We start from the raw sequence: 23,002 nt of genomic DNA on the forward strand, positions 1-23,002 counted from the left end.
CTTTGATCATCCTCATGGCCTTTCTCTGAACTTGCTTTGACTAGTTAAATACCTCAGCATTCTCCAGGTCTGAGGAAGCCAGTTCTTCCTTCTCATCTACCTGATGTGGAACACTCTCGTTTATCTATCATCTCTTATGTCCAATGTACCTAATAATCCCTTCTTGTCATTTTTCACATTCTTCATTAAGTTTAATTCAGCCTGTGCTTTAGCCTTCCTGATCCTGTCTTTGCACATCTGAACATGGGTAGGTTTTAGGTAGATGCTCTGTGATAGAGAATTAAGCACCTTTGTTTTCTAATTTAAGCATGTCCAAATTACAGAGGGCTAAAGGTAGTGAAGCTGGTCAAGGATCACAGCCTTCAATGTCACCAGGGTAAACTTTTGCCAGAGATAAAAAATAAATCTGAAATTCGTAAATGTATCACATAAATAGGTTATTCCATATGCTTTCCTTGAAATAATATCTTAAGCAAATGAGCAATACTAAATTGATTTTCACATCGAAATATGCTGAAGTGAAATATGCTGAAACCATGTTTGGCACCATCATAAACACACATATACCATTCCACAATAGAATAGGAATTCTTGGAACTTCCACGTGTTTTCTCTTACAGAATAGTCTTAATGGACAGATACAAAAGCTGATACTATTATATAAACAATTACTATGTTGAGAAACTGAGTTTTTTGAGAAAAATATGAACTATTTTCTCTTTCTGTGAGAAATGTTAAGTGAACCTGGTATGCTAGGTAGAGCAACATGTCAAGAAAAAAATAGGAGGGGGTAGACAAAAAGTTAAACTATGACTACCCCACTCCCCCACTTCTGTTCATCCCTCAGACTGCTGATCAGACAGCTATTCTTACAAAAGAGAATGAAAAATTACTTTCCAGTTTCAAAAATAAAACCTTTTACTATGCAAGCTGTTGCATAGTAAAATACTGTATTTCACTAAAATTTATATACTTATATATATATTTATATATGTATATATATATTTGTCATGTTACCACCAAATTGTCCTTGACTAAACAAAACCAAGAATCAAACATATATTAAATGGGAATCCCTAAGCATTTGGCAACAGCACTTGTGTCTTTCAGGCTACTAATTCTTACTGAGGAAGAGATCAGTACAATAGTATTAGAAAAGCACCGATACTGCGGAGCCTACTGTTTTGTCACCTCAATATAAAAACACAAAATTGTGCACCACTCTTGAAAACATTCTCATCTGAAAACAAAACAAAACAAACAAACAAACAACGAGACCATAATCTGGGATAGAATGGAAAGAATGAAAAAGCATTCAAAATGGAAAAATAAAACCTTGTGGATAATTTCATTTTTGTCTGGACCAAATTTTACTGTTCAGGACTGAAGGGGGATGATCTGATGACATTAAAGCATATATATATATATATATATATATATATATATATATACACACAGTATCTCATTTCTATTCTCTGTGACACTGTGGTATCATATTGTTCTCTGCCTACATGTGGATGAAATAATAAAGGTCACTTGTATTATTCAAGAGATCTACAGTGTCCTCAGGAGTGAAAAAATAATCTGAAATTATATACTTGTTCTTTATAAAGATGCCTCTTAGTAGGCAGAAATACACAGTGATAATAGAATATCACTTAGGTACTCCTGCTTTATATGCTAAGCAGAGTTTCAAGGCATCAGTATGCCAAATGAACTGGAAATTCACATTGTAATTCTTGGAACTGCAATAGAACACACACATTCATATCTGATGCAAAGCCTGTTTGACCTGCTCTTATTTGTTTATTTATTTATTTGGCAAGTTTACTCTTTATTATAGCTATATTCCCACTTAAGTATCTTTCATGAACCCCTTTCAAGCAGTCTATTGACTCTCTGAATCTGTCAGGTTCATGAGGTGTCAGACCACAGGAGATTCAATAGGAGAAATAACAAGCCTGGTGATGGAGACTAGATATCTCTGAATTTCCAACCATCCCTCAGCTTTTCCATATGATCTCAGTACACCTCCCTGTAGATGATAATTCTCCCTTTATCTACAAGGGCTGCTCTGAAAGTAGTGCTTCCTATATTATTATGTTGGCCCATTAAGTCAGAGGCGGATTTTGGTGGTATGGCAGTAGAGATTGAACATTCCAAACAATAAATATTCCATTATATTTTGTTACTGTGTGATACATGGCTGCAGAGGAGCAATCTGACAGAGTGGCATCTGACATGGAAGAGCATATGAAGCAATGGTATGTGAATAAACACCTCCATGTGGTAAAAAATAGCACTCACTGATATTCCTCAATGACTGATAAATGTTTATGGAGACCAAGTGGATGAGCACAGTTAACTGATGGGTGGTCTGTTTCAGAAGTGGAGACACTGGCAGTGGGTCACCTCTGCTGGTGCAGATTTTGATGAGTGCAGCATGAAGACTCTTGTTCATAGCTAGCAAAAATGCATAGCTAATGGTGGTAAATAAGTTGAAAAATAGGGTTATGTAGCTAAGAATTTTCTCTATCAAATAGTGTTATTGTGCTCTTTGAATTTGTTGTATTTTCAATTGAAACAATAAGAGACATTACTTTCAAAGTGTTCTATTTACTTCCCTTATGCTGAGCTACATTGAGTGTGCATAGCCTGGTGCAGGACAAGATGCAGGGTTATGGCCCCATTCTGCAAGTTCCTTCCACAAGTGTAGGTGTAGGGAACCTGCTTTGGCAGGGGGGTTGGACCTGATGATCTCTAGAGGTCCCTTCCAACCCCTACAATTCTATGATTCTGTGAAGTACAAGAACTCTCTGTGAACATTTGCAAAAGCCCAGAAGAGATTGTTCGCATGCTTCCTATGAAATGTACTGGTGACAGTCTTTGTATGTTTTATTTCTGTCAGCTAATGGGAATCCACATTACTAACTCTTATTTTCTGTAAGGGCTGTATTATTCATGCCAATCCAAGTATTAGTCTTTTCTCTGTATAAAAAGAAATAATACATCTGTACTGTCTACACCCCTGGAAGCATTCTTTGAGCACAATTTAGAAATTCAGATTACAGGAAAAGATGTTATACTAATAAGTAAGCCTATGACTAGTGTCCTTCAGTGGCTTGGACTTTCTGAGACATAAAGTATAGTGACAATAGAACACAATACTGTAACATTTGCAGTTTGTTTGTGGTGTTACAGTTGCTAATATAAAGTCATACAAAGAGGTCTTTGCTACAGGAATTCTTTATTATTACTGTTATTGTTGTTTTGAATCTGTAATGATTACTTTCACAGAATCACAGAATCGCAGAATCGTAGGGGTTAGAAGGGACCTCCAGAGGTCATCAAGTCCAACTCCCCTGCCAAAGCCAGTTGGTTACACCAGGTCTCACAGGTAGGTGTCCAGGGGTGTCTTGCATATCTCCAGAAAAGGAGACTCCACAAGCCCCCTGGGCAGCCTGCTCCAGTGCTCCGTCACCCTGACCATAAGGAAGTTCTCGTGCACATTCTGCCAGTTTCTGGCCGTTTCCCCTCGTCCTGTCTCCACACACTGCTGAAAAGAGTCTGGCCTCACCACTTTGCCCTCCACACCTCAGATATATATAGACCTGGATCAAGTCGCTCTCAGTCTTCTTTTCTCAAGACTAAACAGACCCAGTTCACTTAGACTTTCTTCACAGGGGAGATGCTCCAGGTCCTTCACCATCTTTGTGGCCCTCTGCTGGACTCTTTCCAAGAGATCTCTGTCTTTTTTATACTAGGGAGCCCAGAACTGAACACAGTACTCTAGATGAGGCCTTACCAGTGCAGAGTAGAGGGAGAGGATCACCTCCCTTGACCTGATGGCCACACTCTTTTTTTATGAACCCCAGAATGCCATTGGCCTTTTTGGCTACAAGGGCACCCTGCTGGCTCATGACCAACCTGTTGTCCACCAGGACACCCAGGTCTCTCACAGCAGAGCTCCTCTGCAGCAGGTCATCCCCCAACCTGTACTGGTGCATGCAATTATTCCTCCCTAGGTGCAAAACTCTACACTTGCTTCTGTTAAACCTTATCTGGCCCAGCTATCCAGCCTGTCCAGGTCTCACTGACTGTCAGCACAGCCTTCAGGAGTGTCAGCCAATCCCCGCAACTTCGTATCATCAGTAAACTTGCTGAGGCTGGGCACTATGCCCTTGTCAATGTCATTGATGAAGATGCTGAACAAGACTGGACCCAGCACTGACCCCTGGGGACATCACTAGTTACAGGACTCCAACCAGACTCTGCACCAATCTGAGATGACCCTTTGTGCTCTGCTAGTCAGCCAGTTCTCAAAACACCTCACTGTCCACTCACCTATCCCACACTTCCTCAGCTTTGTTATAAGGATGTAGTGGGAGACAGTATCAAATACCTTGCTGAAATCAAGGTAGACTACATCCACCACTCTCCCCCCATCCACCCTGCCAGTGACAACATCATAGAAGGCTATCAGGTTGGTCGAGCATTACCTCCCCTTGGCGAACCCATGCTGACTACTCCTGATAAGCCCTTTTTGAAGACCGGAGTGACACTGGCTATCCTCCAGTCTTCAGGCACCTCCCCCATTCTCCAAGACCTTTCAAAGATGACAGAAAGTGGTTCAGCAGTCACCTCTGCCAGCTCCCTCAGCACCCATGGATGCACCCCATTGGGTCCCATGGATTTATGAACACTGGTATTGCCTAGGTGCTCATGGACCACCTCTTCCCTGACTAAAGGGAAGTCTTCCATTCCCCAGACCCTCTCACTAACCTCCAGGGTCTGGGATTTCTGAGGGAGAGCTTTTTCACTGAAGACAGAAGCAAAGAAGGCATTCAGTATCTCCACGTTCTCCTGTTACCAGAACACCCCCCTCTCTTAGCAGGGGACCCACATTCTCCCTAGTCTTCCTTTTACCATTAGCATACTTAAAAAAGCCTTTTTTATTATTCTTTATCACCTTTGCCAGATTCAATTCCGGGTGGGCTTTAGCCTTTCTTGTCACATCCCTGCAGACCCTGATAAGATTTCTATATTCTTCCCAAGTGATCAGACCCTTTTTCCACATTTCATGTGCCTTCTACTTCCTTTTGAGTTTGTGCATGAGCTCCTTGCTCATCCATACAGGTCTTCTGCCACCCTTTTTTGATTTCTTGCTCACAGGGACTCACTGATCCTGAGCTTGGAAGAAGAGCTGTTTAAATGCTGACCAGCTCTCACAGGCCCTCTTACCTTCTAAAGCCTTAGCCCATGGGATAGCTCCAAGTAGGTCTCAGAAGAGGTCAAAATTGGCACTTCTAAAGTCCACGGTAGCAATCCTACTTTTTGCTTTGCTACTTCCATTCAGGATCTTGAACTCCACCATCTCATAGCCACTGCAATCCAAGCTGCCCCCAACCTTTACTTTCTTAACAAGTCCTTCCTTGTTAGTGAGAATAAGGTCCAGTAACACCCCTCCCCTTGTTGGGTCCTTGCATCAGAAGTTGCATCACTTGCATCAGAAAGTTCTCTTCAACACATTGCAAGAACCATCTGGACAGCATGTGCCTGGCCATGTTCTCATCCAGTAAATATCTGGATAATTGAAGTCTCCCATAAGCACCAGCACCTGGGATCATGACAATACTTCCAGTTGTTTACGGAAGGCCTCATCAACCTCTTCCTCCTGATCAGGGGTGTGTAGTACACACCCACAACAGTGTCACTCTTACTAGCCTGCCCCTTAATTCTCACCCACATGCTTTCCACTGCTATACCACTCTCCCTCAGGTGGAGTTCAATACATTTTGGCTGCTCTCTCACATAAAGAGCAACTCCACCACCCTGACTTGCCAGCCAATCTTTCCTAAAAAGCACATAGAAATCCATGACAACATTCCAGTCATGCGAGCTGTCCCACCACATCTCCATGACTGCAATGAGATCATGGTCTTTGACCGCACACAGATCTCCACCTCTTTCTGTTTATTTCCCATGTGATGCTCATTAGTGTACAGGCACTTTAGGGAAGCAGCATCACCCTGCCCCTCTCCATCCCTTTGAACTCCACCCTCTTCACCTGTCAAGGTCTGTTTTGGCACTTCCTGCTAACTAGGTGTCATCTGCAAACTGACTGAGAGTGCACTCAACTCCCTTGTCCAGGTCTTCAATAAAGGTATGGAATAGGACAGGCCCCAGCACCAGTCCCAGGAAACACCGCTCATGTTACCGCCTGGATTTATCTTCATTCACCACCAACCACTCTCTGGGCCTGACCATGCAGCCAGTTCTTTACCCAACAGAGTACCTGCCTAAGCCATGGGCCAACAGCTTTTCCAGGAGAATACTGAGGAAGACAACGTAAAAGGCTTTGCTGAAGTCTAGGTAGACTATGTCAACAGCCTTTTCCTTATCTGCACTGTGAATAACTTAATCACAGAAGGAGGTCAGATTGGTCAAGCCTCTTGACTTGGGACTTGCCTCTCATGAACCCTTGATTGCTAGGCCTGACCTCCAGATGGCCCTCGCATGCCATCTCTCTTAGTATGATCTTCTCTATAATCTTTCCTGGCTACAAGTTCAGGTTGAATGTCTGTAGCACCCCAGATCCTCCTTATGACACTTCTTGCAGATAAGAGTCATGCTAGCAGAACTCTGGGACTTGTCTGGTTAATCAGAAATGCTGATAGATGGTTCAAAGCATCCTGACAGTCACCCCCACCAGCTCCTGAAGAATCCTCGAGTGGATTCCATCAGGAACCATGCTCTTGGATGAAACTATACAAATTATGAAAATTTAATAATTCATTGCTTTGCTCAGCTATCTGACAACCTTATATCATTGAAATCATGTAAAATAGCTTACCTCCAAGTGTGGGTATGCAGATTCTACTATGAAGCATACAAAAGGAGACATTATATAATTGTATATAACACACATAACAATCTAGTCATATTTACAATGCATCAGATTCTCCAAGGCTTTAAAGAAGACAGTGAGAAATAGTATGGCAGGTATGAGTAAGTTCTCCACACCTCAGAGCCAGGTGAAAAATTGAAGTAACACCAAGGAGAAGCTGAGATGCTAAAATCCCTACAGTAAAAAATATAAACTCCTACTGTTTAGGATCAAAAATCTGTCTGAATAAGATTAGTAAAAAGATTGTAATCAAAAACCTTAATGGTTAATTAACCTTTAGCTTTCAGTTGGTGCAGTGAAGACTGAATATCTTATTAAATTGCTTTAATGACCTTGTAATGGAAAAAGATCAGGTGCCTATGCTGATTAAGAAAATATTTCTGACACTGTGGAATTACAAAGTTTTTTAAAAGTGCCTTCAGGCCTTCAAGAGAATAAATTCTATTACTCTGTCATTATTCCTGTCTTACCTTCTTAAAAACAGCTTGGTGTGGAGGTGGGAAAAGTCACAGTTGTCCAACACAGTTTTTGTGTAGGTTTTTACAGCCTTCATTTAACAGCAAAATTATTTACACTATATTAACAAGAACATACCATTACAAGAACATACCATTACTAATAACTGTTATGTACATTTTTTATTTTATTTTTTTTTAATTCAGATGGGGGACATTTGATCAGTGACACCATAAACATAGAATGTCTTGGGTTGAAGGGGACCTTAAAGATCATCTAGTTCCAACCCCCATGCATGTACACATTTCACGTCCACTAGGTGGCCCAGGACCTCATCCTACTTAGCCTTGAACTCTTCCAGGAATTAGACATCTTCATCTTTCCTGGATGACCTATTCCAGGTTCTCTCTACCCTCTGAATAAACAAATTCCTCCTGATATCTAATAAAAATCTACCACATTTTAGTTTAAAGCCATTCCTTTATGTTCTATCACTGTAATAATCATTGTAATAAGTCTGTGCTCCTTCTACTTGTAAGCTCCATTTAAGTACTTGAAGGCTGCAATGAGGTCTCTCTGTACCTTTGCCTTTTCCAAAATGAACAAGACCATCTCCCTCAGATTTTCTTCATAGGAGAGGTGCTCCAGCCCTCTGATCATCCATGTAGTTCTCTTCTGGACTCTCTTTAGCAGCTCCATGTCTTTCTTGGAATAGTGTCGACAGATCTGGATGTCGTACTCCAACTTGGGCTTCACTAGGACTGGTCACCCCTCTTTTGATACAACCCATGAAGCAGTTGTCTTTCTGGACTGCAAGCAAATTGTTGTCTTATGCCCAGCTTTTCATTTACTAGAACACCTAACTCCTTCTCTGCAGGGCTATTCTCAAGGAATACTTCTAGTCTGTATAATTACCTGGGATTGCCCTGATTCCATTGGGTTCACATGAGCACACTTTTCGAGATTCTTCAGGTGCCTTTAGATGACATCTTTTCTTTCTGTTGTGTCAGCTGCACCATTCAGCTTGATGTCAGCAGACTGAATGAGATTATGTTCAGCCCCACACTCCAGGTCATTGATAGAGATGTTAAAGAGTGCTGGTCCCAAAATAGACTCCTGGGGAACATTACTTGTGATCACTGGCCTCCGCTTGGAGACAAAGTAATTGACCACAACCCTTTGACTGTGACCATCCAATCAATTATTTATCCACCGAAAAATCCAACCTTCAAATCCTTTACAGTTTAGAGATGGGAATGTAATTTCAAACCATGTAAAAGACCTTGCAGAAGTCCAGGCAGATGATATCATTTGCTCTTCCTTTGTCCACTGATGCTATCACTCCATCACAGAAGTCCACCAGATTAATCTGTCATAACCTGCCCTTGGTAAAGCCATGCTGTCTGTTTTGTATCACCTCTTCTTGAATGTGGCTTAACATCTCTTCCAGGAGGATCTGTTCCATGATCTTCCTCAGCACAGATGTGAGGCTCATGAAGTCTGTTGTTTCCTGGATTTTCCTTTCTATTTTTCTTAAAAGTGGTAGTGATGGTTCCCTTCTTCTAGACACTGAGGACTTCACTTGGCAGCCATAGTAAACCACTCTGTTTTTTTCCGAGACCTTGGCAAACCAGTTACAATGCTCAACATGAGAAAGCTGTTTAAGACTGAAGAATAAGGACAAATGTATCACAAACTGGTAAGGAGAAAGCACTAAAAATGTAAAGTAGCATTCTCAGTTTTAAAATCTCACATCTTCAAATATTTTTCTTAACTTTGATGGGAAATTGTTCTGACTGTTTCTGTCTCCAACATCTGAGATATTTTATTATTATGATAGTGAAGGAATCATGAATGGCAGTCATACTGAGGATTGTCACGGCAAGAAATGTAAAAAATATACACTTTTCTGTGAAAATTTTCTGTATATCTCTGAAGCCAAGCACCTGTGATTTTTGTGAATAGAAGTGTCAGACTGAAACATTAAGGTTATATACACAATACTGTTATGGAATCACAGTCGTTGTTTTGTTGTTATTATTTGTTTGTTTGTTTGTTTGTTTGTTTTAACAGTAATTAAATTCTTAAAGTAGTTGGAGGAAATGAAGAGAAAGAATGGAAGGTACTGGGATCAGGTTACATTTGCTCGGAGTCAAATGTTAGATTCATTAAGTCAGGAGGAGAAAAAAATAATTTGGAAATGTGTTAATGCTTCATTTGTATTTTATAATGAAAACATTCTAAATATTTTTGCCGACCACTTAACACCACTTGAATCTAGACCTTCAGATGTAAACAGTTTTGATATCTGTCTCTTGCATTATCTATTTTCTGGCTCTTCATGTTCAAAGATGATTATTTCCAAGCTCTGTTTTATTCTCAAAACGTGAAGAGCTTTATGAAACAGCTTTTCAAGTAACATGTCAATGAACACAGCTTTAATGATTTCATTAGCATAATGGCTACTCACAGATTTAACTGTAACTGAGCCAATGCATTGCCATTTTAGTAATGTTTAGCAAAATTCATTAACCCTGGGTGTATTTATTTATCACTGCTTCACTTAAATTTTAATGCAAGAAATGCCACGGGACAGATATTTACTTGTAAATTTGGCAATTTTCATATGCAAACATCTTCAGAACGAGTTCATACATTCCTATTTTTAGAAGAACGGCATTGAAAGAGAACTAGGTAGTACTGCACATAGGTCTACCAAATTGGATTTTTATTTACAGTAAAAATCACATCAACTGTAATAAAGAAGGTAGTTTATTGTTTCCAGAGAAGTTCTAACTAGAGAGTAGATAAGAAGATCAATTGAAGGATTTAAATTGCTTCAAAGACACTTTGAATTTTAATTGCTTATGTAGGTGGCCAGCAGAAGCATCATCCTCATTCTGTGCTGTCATTTATTTTTTTTTCCTTAAAACGTGATAAAGATTTCCATATTGCACCAGCTTCTAATAATCACTCCTCTGCAAATGCTCTTACTCCTTAGAAAAGACCTGGAAGCAAGCATTAACACACACAAAAGAGAGTTAAACAATGGAAGGGTAGCCCTGATTGCATAACTCAAGGTTGAATGTTCCAACCCGCACAAGACTGTGATACTGTGAATGTTGCTCTCTTTCTGTTAAGTCAAAACTTGATATTTGACATTTCATGTTCTATAGTGTATAGACTAGATATCACAGATATAAGATTTTAATGTTTTTCTATAGCCTACTGTCAATTGTATCTGGAAGGAAGGCTGTGTTTGTTTCTAACTGGCAATGAATAAAATTTCTAAGAGAAAAAGAAACCACAAAATATACATCTGAGATCAAATGCATTTTGGTGCATATTCTCTGGGTCCTATCCTTTAGAAATGTTCCTTAAGACCTACCACCAGCATCCCACAGCAACTGCTAGCTGTAAAACACATCAGACAATACAATATCCTTGCTGAAGAAGCCAGGTGGATACTAAAAGAGTTGTCTACCTGTAAGAGGCCATGCTTTTTACATTACTGTCTCAAAGTTTGCTGAAATGGACAAGTTCAGGCAAGTCCTGGCCAAGGTTCCAGGACTCCCTTTGTCTTAGACACACAGGAACCAAGGTTCGAGAAATCCCTTTGTTCAAGAGATGGACAAGTCTGGGAGCTACAAAAGAGAGATAAGATGCTGATTAATGGCCCTAAAGTGGTCTTTTTTGTGTGGGTCTATCTCAAGGAAGATGGTCATCTCCGAGGAATTCACATGACTCTGACCCGAGCCTTCCAGAAATGTCACGAAGGCTGGGAAGAAGTAGGATAAAAAGGGCACGTACAAACCCCGAATTTAGGTTTTCTGACACCAGATGCCTCACTACGGAAACAAGGAGGTTTTCTGTCATCAGATGCCTCTCTACGTGAACGTCTGCATGCTGAAGAAGACGCCTGCATGCTGAAGAACCTTTTAGGTAACTGACCTCAGATTCCTCCACCGTTGTCCTACTGCTGCCTACTGTCTCTCCTGGGATTGCTGCTCGAGACTCTGCTCCGTGGAACCTCGCTGCCCGAGACTCCGCTTCTTGAGACCTCACTACTCTGACCGTCTTCTCTGCGTTTCACTGATCTGCTGCCTGCGGCCTGCTACTCTGCTGCTGCTCTCCCCTACGCTTATTTTGCCTTGGACCAACATTAACAACATGCTACAGGACGCTGCTGCATCCAGGAGGTGACTATTCCCCACTTTAACGTAATCCTTGCTCTTTTCTACCTTTTTCTATCGTGTACTTTCCCTTCCCCATCACCCTAATTTTGATATTCGTCGCTCTCCCTTCCTCATCCCCTCAATTGTCTATCATTTCTAATAAACTGGTCGGATCAACATTTGAATGCTCTTCTTAATCTCACGCCAGGCATAACATATCAAAAGAACCTTGCCTCACTCCTAAATTGGAGCGAGACACTACCCTTCCTTCACTTGCAGTGCATGCTGCATCTTGTTAATATCTCTTGACTTATCCTCATTGCAGTATCTTTTCCACTAATAAATATCCTCTCTAACTCTTTATTTTTCACATATGTTTTGACACTCTTTTCACAAAATCCTTCTTGATCAGTCAACAGTCAAGAAAAGGGGAAGGAAACAATCTTATTTCCTTCTTTGTACCTGATTGTTCCCGAGTTCACTTTATAAGAGACTACATATCAGAATAAAGAACTGTTTTTCTTTAGAGCTCAGAATCAGACTTTTTTTCATTCATGAAACAAGTGAATACACACTTAAAGTAGCTGAGGCACTCTTATAAATCACAGCTGTTTTTCAACATAACAGTCTCTACAGCTCCATCTTTTCATCACAACTTCACAGGTAAGAAGTAATTCATATTTGAGCTATTGACTATAATCAGGTGGTCTCATTTGCTGAGTAGTGTGGATGAAATAAGCTAATACTGAGCAATCTGCATAAAGAGAAGATCAGCAATTAAAGAAGAAAATTGAAATTTTTACTTAAATTTTACTTAAATTACTATTTAAAATAATTTTACTATTATTTGTAATAGTTTGGTGCAATATACTCAATATTTATGCATTCATCAAATCCATTTCGGAAACCTGCAGATAGATGCTCAAGATCCTCACTATTCTAGACATCAGTAATCTAAGCAATCAGAGTAGCCAAATAATGTCCTGCTGCTAAGACTCCTGTCCTTCCTGCTGCTGCAACTATGGATAGCAACTGGTGAGTGGATAAGAGATCAGGGGCACACTGGTCCATAGAACAAAAACATGTCAAAAACATTTGGTTGAAACACATTTAGGTGTTACTTAAACTTTACAATGTATAGTCACATCAGCAATTTCTCCAGTGACAAGATAGTTATACATACTATATTTAATTTCTTAATATATAAAATTATTATATTATATATATATATATATATATATATATATATATATAATTATTATTATCTAAATATATATATTTAATATACATGATAGTAAATAACAGCTATTCTGTGCAAAATGAAATGCCGGTGAGATCTTACCTGGAGAACTGCATCCAGATGCAGAGTTATCAGTACTGGAGAGACATAGACCTGTTGGAATGTATCCAAAGGAGGGTCACAGAAATGATCCAAGGGATATAACAGCCCCCATCCCCACCCCCCTCACCCCCTCCCCCAAATTCCCATGAGGACAGGATGAGAAAGCTGGGGTTGTTCAGCCTAATAGCAGCCTGTCATTTTCTGAAGGCGGACTTTGAGTATCATAGAATCATAGAATTCAGGTTGGAAAAGACCTCAAAGATCATCAAGTCCAACTGCAGCCTAACCATAGTACCCTAACTCCAACAACTCTCTGCTAAATCATATATCTGAGCACCACATCCAAATGACTCCTAAACACATCCAGAGACGATGACTCAACCACCTCCCTGGGGAGCCTATTCCATTGTCTAACAACCCTTTCTGTAAAGAAACGTTTCCTAACGTCCAACCTAAACTTACCTTAACTCAACTTGAGGACATTTCCCCTCGTCCTGTCATCTGTCACCAGTGAGAAGAAACTTGCCCCTCTCTCACTGTAAGCACCTTTCAGATACTGGAAGAGAGCAATAAGGTCTCCCCTCAACCTCCTTTTCCTCAGACTAAACAGCCCCAGCTCCCTCAGCCTCTCATCACAGGGTTAATTTTCCAAGCCTTGTTGTCCTCCTCTGGACCTGCTCCAGTACCTCCATGTAAAGTACCTCCACGAGAAAGTAGAGAACAGAAGAGAACAGACTTTTTCACAATTTGTAGTGGTAGAGCAAAGAGAAATGGTTTCAAATTAAACAGTAGAGGTGCCTGAAGACTGGTGGATAGCCAGTGTCACTCCAGTTTTCATAAGAAGAGTAAGAAGGAGGATCTGGGAAACTACATACCAGGCACCCTCACCTCTGTCCTTGAAAAGGTGATTAAGCAACTTCTTCTGAATGCCATCTCCTAGAAATTGGAAGATAAAGATTAATAAAGATTAATAAAGATTTAGGAGTAGTCAGCATGGAAAAACCAAGAAGAAATCATGTTCAATCAACTCGTTGGTCTGCCTGCGGGGAACACTGGGACTTGGATAGACTGATTGATGCATTAAGGTTAACTGTATGAGTTTCAGTAGGGCCAAGTGTTGGGTCCTGCATCACAGGAACCCAAGGCAACCCTACGGGTTTTGGGAGGAGGGGCTGGAAATCTGCCTGATGGAAAGGGACCTTGGTGTACTGAGGGACAGTATGCTGAACATGAGCCAACAATGTGATCAGGTGGCCAAGCAGGCCAGTGGCATCCTGGCTTGTATCAGGAATGGTGTGGTGAGAAGGGCTAGGGAAGTAATCGTACCCCGGTATTCAGCACTGGTGAGGCCTCAGCTCGAGTACTGTGTTCAGTTTTGGGCATCTCAGTACAGAAAGGACCCTGAGGTGCTGGAGCAGGTCCAAAGAAGGGCAACACTGCTTGTGAAGGGCTTGAAGAATATGCCCTACAAGGAACAACTGAAGGAACTGAAGGAATTGGAATCAATTCCTCAGGAAGGTTGTTGTTGTTCTATTATTGAGTGGGACAAGAGTCCAGAGTATATTGGACTGAAAATAAGAGTCCATGGTCCATAGTTATCTCCTCCATGGAGATAACAACTGGACTTAGAAATATTTTGGAATCTTTCCACTTTTATAATCTATAATTCAGTTCCTTATAATTCCACAGATAAGGAAGTAGAGAGATGAAACGTTGGAAATGTGATGGCCCACTACAGTAAATACATGAAGAATTCTGTACCAAAAAGTAAAATTAGTCGGTGATGCCTACAAAGAATTATATCAATGTTTTCCATAGTAAAATAATATATTCACCTCAACAAAAGACTGTTCCTGCTGTATCAGGAACAAAGCAGGAATTAAATGATGGCACACAAAGGTACTGCACTCTGAGATTCCTCACTATAGCTCTGCAGAATGACCATATAGCCATCACTTGTTTCATTTATTTCACTGCCCTAATTCTAGCAACAGGACTATAAGAACACATATAATCTTGGCACTTTGTAAGAAGATGATTGTATGACTGTAAGCATTCATAAAGTCCCTTCTAAAGTAAAATCCACACTACTTTACTAGGAAATATATGTTCTTTTGCATTATGAAAATGAATCACTGCAAATGCTATGTTGCTCTGCCTGAATTCCATACTGTTTATAATCATATATGAACTGGATATTTTACATCAAAAGCACTTCTGCTCTTGGTGAATTCTTAAGATTATATTCACTGAAATTGTACTTCACAGCAAATTGTTACATTCAAAACATAATTCAGTTACAAATGTATTCATGTAACATTTTCACGAGCAAATTAATACTAACAAAATTGTCATAAATATGTACACATGAACTCTTTAAGTCAACTCAAGATAAATATCCATTCTTCACTCCAAAAAGTAAATCTGAGGAAAAAGGCTAAGAGAAAAATAAAATAAATTATGTTTTGATGTGAATTAATGTTGTAACAAAATACACTGAACTGTGTGTGGAATGCTTCTGAAGTTTCAGAGTGCTTGTTTTCTTTTTCTTTATATTGATTTGTTACAATATGCAATTTGTATATTAAGAACTATTAGTACATGAAACTGCTCTTTTAACTTTTTTTTTTTTTTTTTTTTTTTTTTTTTTAATGTGTATATATTTATTCCCTAATTAAGGAGAAGGTTGACTGAAGTTCAGTAGCTGGAGATGCTTGCCTGAGGCAGAGAGTGGGTGATTAGCTGCTGACAATGTTTTTTGAACCACTTAATTTGATACTTCAGGGTTTGAACGTGATTCCCCACTTTGAGGCAAGTTCCAGTGTGTTAATGTGTACAGCAGGGGTGTTAAAAAGCTTGGAGCAGTGATGGAGTCAAACTGCTATGTCATCATTTTCAGAGCTTTAAAGTGCAATTTCAGCTTGAAAAATGAGTATGAAATACACCATATTCTTACCCAACTGATGTAATCCTCATATTCACTTAATGTACTTACATTACTGACTAAAACAAATGTTTTGACTGTTAGCACTGCAAAAATAAGAAAACACTGAAGAATTGTACAGAATTTTACTCTGGCTAAAACCTCATAGCTTTATAAGGAGCAAAACTTTCAGATTAATTCCAGCTGCAGAGTATTATTTGTTAACAATGATGATGTAACAATGGGGAAGAACAGTTTCCAAGCTGAATTTGCACAGAAAGTTAAACAACAACAGCAACAACAACACATTTTTAGACACAGAAAGGAAAGGGAAGGCAAGAGGAGAGGAGAGGAGAGGAGAGGAGAGGAGAGGAGAGGAGAGGAGAGGAGAGGAGAGGAGAGGAGAGGAGAGGAGAGGAGAGGAGAGGAGAGGAGAGGAGAGGAGAGGAGAGGAGAGGAGAGGAGAGGAGAGGAGAGGAGAGGAGAGGGAAAGGGAAAGGGAAAGGGAAAGGGAAAGGGAAAGGGAAAGGGAAAGGGAAAGGGAAAGGGAAAGGGAAAGGGAAAGGGAAAGGGAAAGGGAAAGGGAAAGGGAAAGGGAAAGGGAAAGGGAAAGGGAAAGGGAAAGGGAAAGGGAAAACATTTATTCCAGTTATTTTTTTCTCTTAAATTTCAGTGTAATTTAGATGAATAAACGTGGGTAGCTGAAGCCATCTGCCAGTCAATGAGAAATGGGAAATATGTGTGTTTTTGGTACATGAGATTTCAAGTTAGATATTTAAAACAGCTTAATATTATTGTGAGGTGAATTTGCGATAACATAATAATCCCCATTACTTCAGGATAGTCATTTCTGAAGTAGATACACCTTTATGAATGCATATAAGTTAAATTGCATACCTACATATTTATAATCAAATAACATAAATAAATAAATAAAAACAAACAAACAAACAAACAAAAATGATTCTTTTGCAATTTACTTATTATCTTTATTTTCTGAATTGGTTTATTTTGTTTAAGTTGGAAGCACAAATTATTTAATTAATTATCTACCTATTTATTTGTAATCTGCAGTTCTTACCTAGAATTTATATCAAGCAAAAGCATATTAGCACAGTACAAATACTTGTATTGGAGACAGAACTTTCTGTTGCTACTTACTTTTCCATGGTTTTTGGTGCATGGATCATACCAGCACCAGTTAAAGGACATGCATGATGTGTACTGAATCTGTAACTACTTCTAAGTCTGCTCTGGCTTCTTGGGTGATGTAAGTCTCCATATATATTGATATAGGGTTGTGGGAGAAACAAACACATTATGAACAAAAGACCTTGCAAATGAGTTGACAAGCTCAACAGGTACTTTCACCAGACATAAACACGCAGGAGGCACCTAGTAGGTACATGTGACCAAAGGAGAGTTATGGGGGTATAAAAAGTTGTGAGCATCTAGGATAAAGGTCTTCATTCCACGCCGGCAATGGAGTCCATGCCTCACTTGACACATATGTTCTCTAAATCTGATGCTTTGATGTACTTCATACTGGCTTTTGTCCTTTTTTAATTGAGAGTCTGGACTTCATAGCTCTGTGCCCTAAGATAGCCTTTATGTCTTCATCAGAGTTATCAGAAACAATGGCATTATCAGAAACCATGGCAATTCATTATAGTAACAAATATAATTCATTATAGTAACAAATTCAAAAAATATGTATTCAATCAGCTTTTAGATTCACTTTAAAATGATAAAGCACAACCTATTTTCCCCTTCTAGTCCAAGCCAAGGCTGAGACCCAAGGACTTTTTTCTTACAGTTTCTACATCACCAGTCAGTACTAACTGAGTTACTATGAAGTGAGGTTGGAAAGCTACATAAGGTAATGACTTTCTTTTCCCTATGTTTCTCCAGAAAAAGCAAACACTTTCTCAGAATTTTAATTCAGCCTTAAAAACTTCTGTGTCAAATTTAAATAACAGAAGAAAAATAAAGCATGCAAATAAAAAAAGTAATAGACATTTGGAAAAAAACAAAACAAAACAAAAAAGCACCTTAGAAATAAATGCATTAATTAAACATTAATTTATTTCCTTATTCTGCTTCTGTAATTCCAGCATCTAGAATTCAGGCTGTTTTCAGTATAAAGTCAATCTAGTGGTCTGTAAAGGCCTCCAAGATATCAGATCAATTGTCAGAGATCAGTCCTCACATTGTGACCACAAGATTCCAACAATAATATCTTTTCGCTGGAATAAATAAATTTACTGTGCAGTAGAAGAAAGACTGTGAACCTGGGATACAGAATTTTCACAGATACTTAGCTGAGAAATGACACTTTATTGCTTTCAGCACTAAATATAAGAATCATTCTTCTTCAGCTGAGTTTTCTTCCATCAATTCTTCACACATGTAAATCCAATATCCCCTACACTTTACCCCTCACAATAATCAATCTGCTTCTCCCAAAGGCTACAAAATTAAAAGACACTGTTCATTTCTATTTTAAAATACTAGGGAGGTTTTACAAGGCAAGACAAGACATAGAAAGTATGAAAATTAAACAAACAAAGTACCCCTAACTGGCCTTCTAGTGACCTAGCTGTGAGATAACCTTTGTAGTGTTTCTTTTTTTGGTGTATGAGTTTCAGCTTCTGTACAACAGAGGAAGAATACCCTGAAGAAAAAGCCTCCTTCTTCCTCTAAGACACTTTGTACCCAGAATTCAACCCACCCTCTCAGAGACTGAAGTCCTGTGATATAAAAGAGTACAAGGCTCTATCATTGAGAACACAGAGGGGATTGTGCTGGAGCAGAGCAAAAATCACCAAGCATCACGTCTTACAGTAGTTAGAAGAGGTTGCTTAAGGAGTGTCACACACATAGGCATCCAGAAGAGTGTTGAATATCTCCAGAGAAGGAGACTCCACAACCCCCTTGGGCATCCTGTTCCAGTGCTCTGTCACTGTAAAGAAGTTCTTGTGCACATTTGTGCGGAACTTCCTGTGCTCCGGTTTCTGCATATTCTGCTCTAGTATCTGAATATCTACTTTCTCCTCATATACATATATATACAAGTACATGCCAAAATGTTACAGTCATTTTTAGACTAAAGCAAGAATGATTTTTCCTCTGAAAGAAATTTGAAAAAAGTTAAAAAATCATTAAAAAAAATAACAAAAAGATACTTTCTGAAAGTATACCAAATGTCCTTTTTTCTACATGATTCAATGTTGAGCATTTCATTTTAAACTCCTTACCAGTGTCCACGGAATTTCCTGCAATATCAAAATTTAAATGATTTAGGAAAACAGTGAGGCATTATTCAGCTTATACGGATAGTGAATTTTGACAGCACAACTTTGGAAAATCTTGCAAGTAGGTCAGGTTAGTAACAATGCAACAAAAAACATGCAAACAGATACCATCTAGATGAACCAGAATTTAAGGAAATTATAAATGCCTGGCCATTATCAGGTAGTCATGGAGAGGAGGAGAAATTATGTATCATCCCCAAAATCTGTCTTTTTTCAAACGCTGTTCAGTCCATAATAAACATCACTTATAAGCTGTAAAATGTATGGTGGGAACTTAGGGAAGAGTATATGTGAGAAGCTGTGCAGTTAATAGGGAATTACTCAAGTTATAATTTACTAAATATTGTTGCAGATTTCTCGTGTCAGGTTGCAATAAACGGAAAAATTTCCTAAATTAATTTATACTGGGTAATCGAGTCCTAGTTAATAACTATGGCTTTGTGCAACATGAACACAGTAATTTAAGCTGTATGCCTGAAAGTAGATTCTCAAAATCAAATGCCATCTGCTACTTTACCTATCCCAGACTTTAAAGTAGGTATATATATATGAATATTCATCTTCAGTCTGCTCTCATGGTTCAACAATTAGTGCCATTTATTACCTCATTCTTATTATTTCTTGTTTTTCTGACAAATTTGCTAAAAAATCTGTTTTCTAAAAATAGGAAAGTAGAGCTGAAAAATGAAAACCAGGCGGTATGTAGATTGTTATAAACATTTCTCTGGCATACATAGAAGTATTGTAGGTAGTTATTTGAGTGGCACATATTTACTTATAACAACCTAGATGTTCTTTAATAATGCATGCCACCTTAAGCTAGGGAAGTGTGACTAAAGGCAGGACTGCAAATGTTGCTGTGCAAGTCTTTTCTTCCTTTTCTCTTTCTCTTATTTGTGGTGTTGAAGGGAGTAGATCCAGAAAGGGAGGAGAAAAAATTATAAGAAAAGACCTGATGTGCTACATTTGCTGCCTGATTTTGCTTCTACTCCTTACTTTTAAAGAGGTCTTACTTGGCTGCTCTTCTTAGGATAAAAAAAAATAAAAAATAAAAAAGTAAAAAAAAGGTAGCCCATATACTTTCAAAGAATTTGCTTTGTGAAAAACCTTGGTAGATTTCTATATCTGTGGAAATACAGCTTGAGGGAAAGTTGTGCTTGCAAACCAGCTTGAAAGTTAATCCAAAACAAAACATGCTTAATAAATGAGCGTTTATCTTTGCTTTTTGGAACAAGAAAAAAATCTGTTCATTATTCTTCCAAAGTGTGGAAGAGAAAGAGTTCTGAAAAAAATACATAGTTAAAAAAAAATAAAATAAAAATACTGCTGATATTTTTCAATCTTTGTGTATTTTTAATACAAAGTTCCACAAGGTACAAACTCTGTGTCTTCCTCTATACTCAGTTTCCACTAAAGCCAACAAGGCTATGTCTTTGACTTACAGTCTTTTCACACTATTGCCATGACATATGGAACTTCCAGAATGGTCAGTACTGCACCAGGAAAGCTAGACCATGTCATAGGCACTACAGATTCATCTTCCCATCGAAATAATGATAATAAAGACAATGCTATATCTTCTCGCTTAGAATGGAATAGCTATACATGGCAAAGAGCCACAAGATACATATCATGGACTCAGAGAAAAGGAATATAGGAAATAAGTTTGCTATTATTCTTCTGCTCCACAGGGATCTGAGCTGGTGTCAGCAGTCCCTTCTGGCCTGTTTCTAGTCAGGGATATGAGCGACAGTGTTTGTGGGCTGCTATAAAATAGCCTGCACTTGCAGCTCAGGAATAATAGCCAAAACTGCTTTGTTCAGGAATCAATGACTTTGAAGTCACTTGATCAGCTGGTTAAAAGGGCTAACCACAACAATTCATAACTCTTCAATGAACTGCCATTTAAACTAATTAAGTTAGACACTTAATTAATCAGCTCTTACATGTTATACAAGTCCTGAATGATCTGGAAAGGGCTGATCAAAGCTGGTGTAAGATCTTACCTCTATTTTTGTATGCCTTATCCTTAACTAGTATGTACTGCAGTTTTCTGAATAATTATGACATTTGATTTGTGTGAAAACATAGAAAAACATCAATATTTCAACAGAGAAGCTGATCTAGTTTCTATTTAGATCAATGGAAATTCTCTTTCTTCCAAAAGTAGATCAAGTCCTTAATAAATAAAACTTTATTTCACTTAAATAAATTATGAAATGGTAATATTCCACAGAAGAAATTTAAAAATACTCTTTTTCTTTGAAATGTCTATATGCAGGTTCCCCCCATTTTCAATAGACACATTATCTTCACATTTTAATTTTGTACTTAATGACAAAATGAGAAATATATATACAGAGTTACTCATTATGCTGCGCTGTACTTGCATAATAATTATCAGACTTCAGTTAATTATATGCCCCACCACATGTTGCTTAGTGCCTAAATAAGTAGTACTACTTTACAGCTAGGAATACTAAGCAATGAAAGGCAACACTCTTTTGTTTGGTGACACGAAAGGCTGTGTGTGAATTCAGTCTCTTCTCACAGGTCCCCTCTCCTGGCTAATGAATTATATACTGTACAAGTGTTTCAAAGAAGGACACTTTCATTTATGCTTGCTGCACAATATTAGGGCTCGTGTGCAGCTTTTAGTATTTCCTCTATCCAAGAATTTCTCCCACTAGTCAAGTTAAAAAAAAAAAAAAAAAAAAGAGAAAGAGAGAGAGAGAGAGATTTAGAAAGAGAGAGAGAGAGAGAGAGAGGAATGAGAATAACAGAAGAAACTAAAGTAACTACAGAGATTTGGAAGATTTATTTCAGGTCATTTTTTTCTTACCCTGCCAAGATCACAAACTAGCAATTGAGATGAGGAAAGAATCATTGGAAAAGCTATTTGTCTACAAATGGTATTTCTTAGATACCTAATACTGTGTTACTCTAAAAGAAATGGGATACTTAAGAGTAAGTGAAGAAAAACAAGCAGTAACTAAAAGACACTGAAGATTTCACTCCAGTACAATTGCATGGGAGCTCAGAACAAGTTTTATATGTCTGGAAACCTTTTTTTATCATACTTAAAATACATGGAACTTCCTGAACTCACACATCAGTCAGTGACAGATTGACTAACCAGTTGAGCAATTATATTTTTATATAAACAGTTTAATCTAAGCTCTGGAGGACTACTGCCTATCAGCTAGGTTTACAACAAAAACTTTCCCAGTTTGCAATCATTTCTAAAATTTCTGTCCCTTGTGCCTTCTTGGTCTTGCATCTTGCACTGTGAAGTTAGTTTGACAGTTAACAACTCTACTTGAAAACTAATATTTCAAAGGTGGTTGTATGTGGTAAAATAATGTACAGGGTCAAAGATTAGGATTATTACTTTTGCTGTCCCAAGAACATAGTTCCTTTCAAAGCATGAAATTGTTATGGTATCTTTTTCAACAACAAGAAAAGCAACAAAAGATCTACATAAAAAGAGGCTCCTGTACTTAAAATGATGAAAATGGATTTACTTACTGAGTTAAATATATATATATATATATGCAAATACACAAATAACTGCAGCTATTCCAGTATTTTCCAACATCTCTTCTGCAAAGATTTCTAATGTGTTAAAAGGTCATTATATTAGGTATTTTTCATTGCTGCTGGCTTATCTCAGAGAGATGTGCAATATCCATTGCTGACACATTCTGCTCTATTTTGAAGTTCTTGTATGTGCTGTCATCATCAGCATATGGAAGTTTACAGTTTTATTAAATCATAGAGCACTTCATTTTCAAACTAGTCATAGTTTACCATATGGCTTCATTAAGAAAGATTTCCTTTGTTGTTTTTAAAATAAAATTACATGAAGTTTTCAGTGCTTGTTTG

General features: G+C 38.4%; 1 long non-coding RNA gene across 9 annotated transcripts in view; it reads right to left on the minus strand.

The window, feature by feature from the left end:
* LOC107309477 (uncharacterized) overlaps positions 1-23,002 on the minus strand; it is a 111,821-nt gene that overhangs the window by 78,977 nt on the left and 9,842 nt on the right. For 2 of the 9 annotated variants that reach the window (XR_014942876.1, XR_001553192.3), the window contains exons 2-4: positions 13,756-13,816; positions 12,881-12,931; positions 10,071-10,371 (exon numbers count right to left, since the gene is read on the minus strand). This is a non-coding gene — a long non-coding RNA (uncharacterized LOC107309477). Of the gene's footprint in view, positions 1-7,530; positions 9,031-10,070; positions 10,372-12,880; positions 12,932-13,755; positions 13,817-23,002 lie in introns of those variants that run through there. The other 7 variants (XR_014942880.1, XR_014942877.1, XR_001553193.3 and 4 more) reach the window with 6 other exon arrangements.

The sequence above is a fragment of the Coturnix japonica genome, chromosome 2 (assembly GCF_054131305.1).
Source record: "Coturnix japonica strain WE chromosome 2, WE-NBRP24, whole genome shotgun sequence".
In the NCBI taxonomy this organism is placed as follows: domain Eukaryota; kingdom Metazoa; phylum Chordata; class Aves; order Galliformes; family Phasianidae; genus Coturnix; species Coturnix japonica.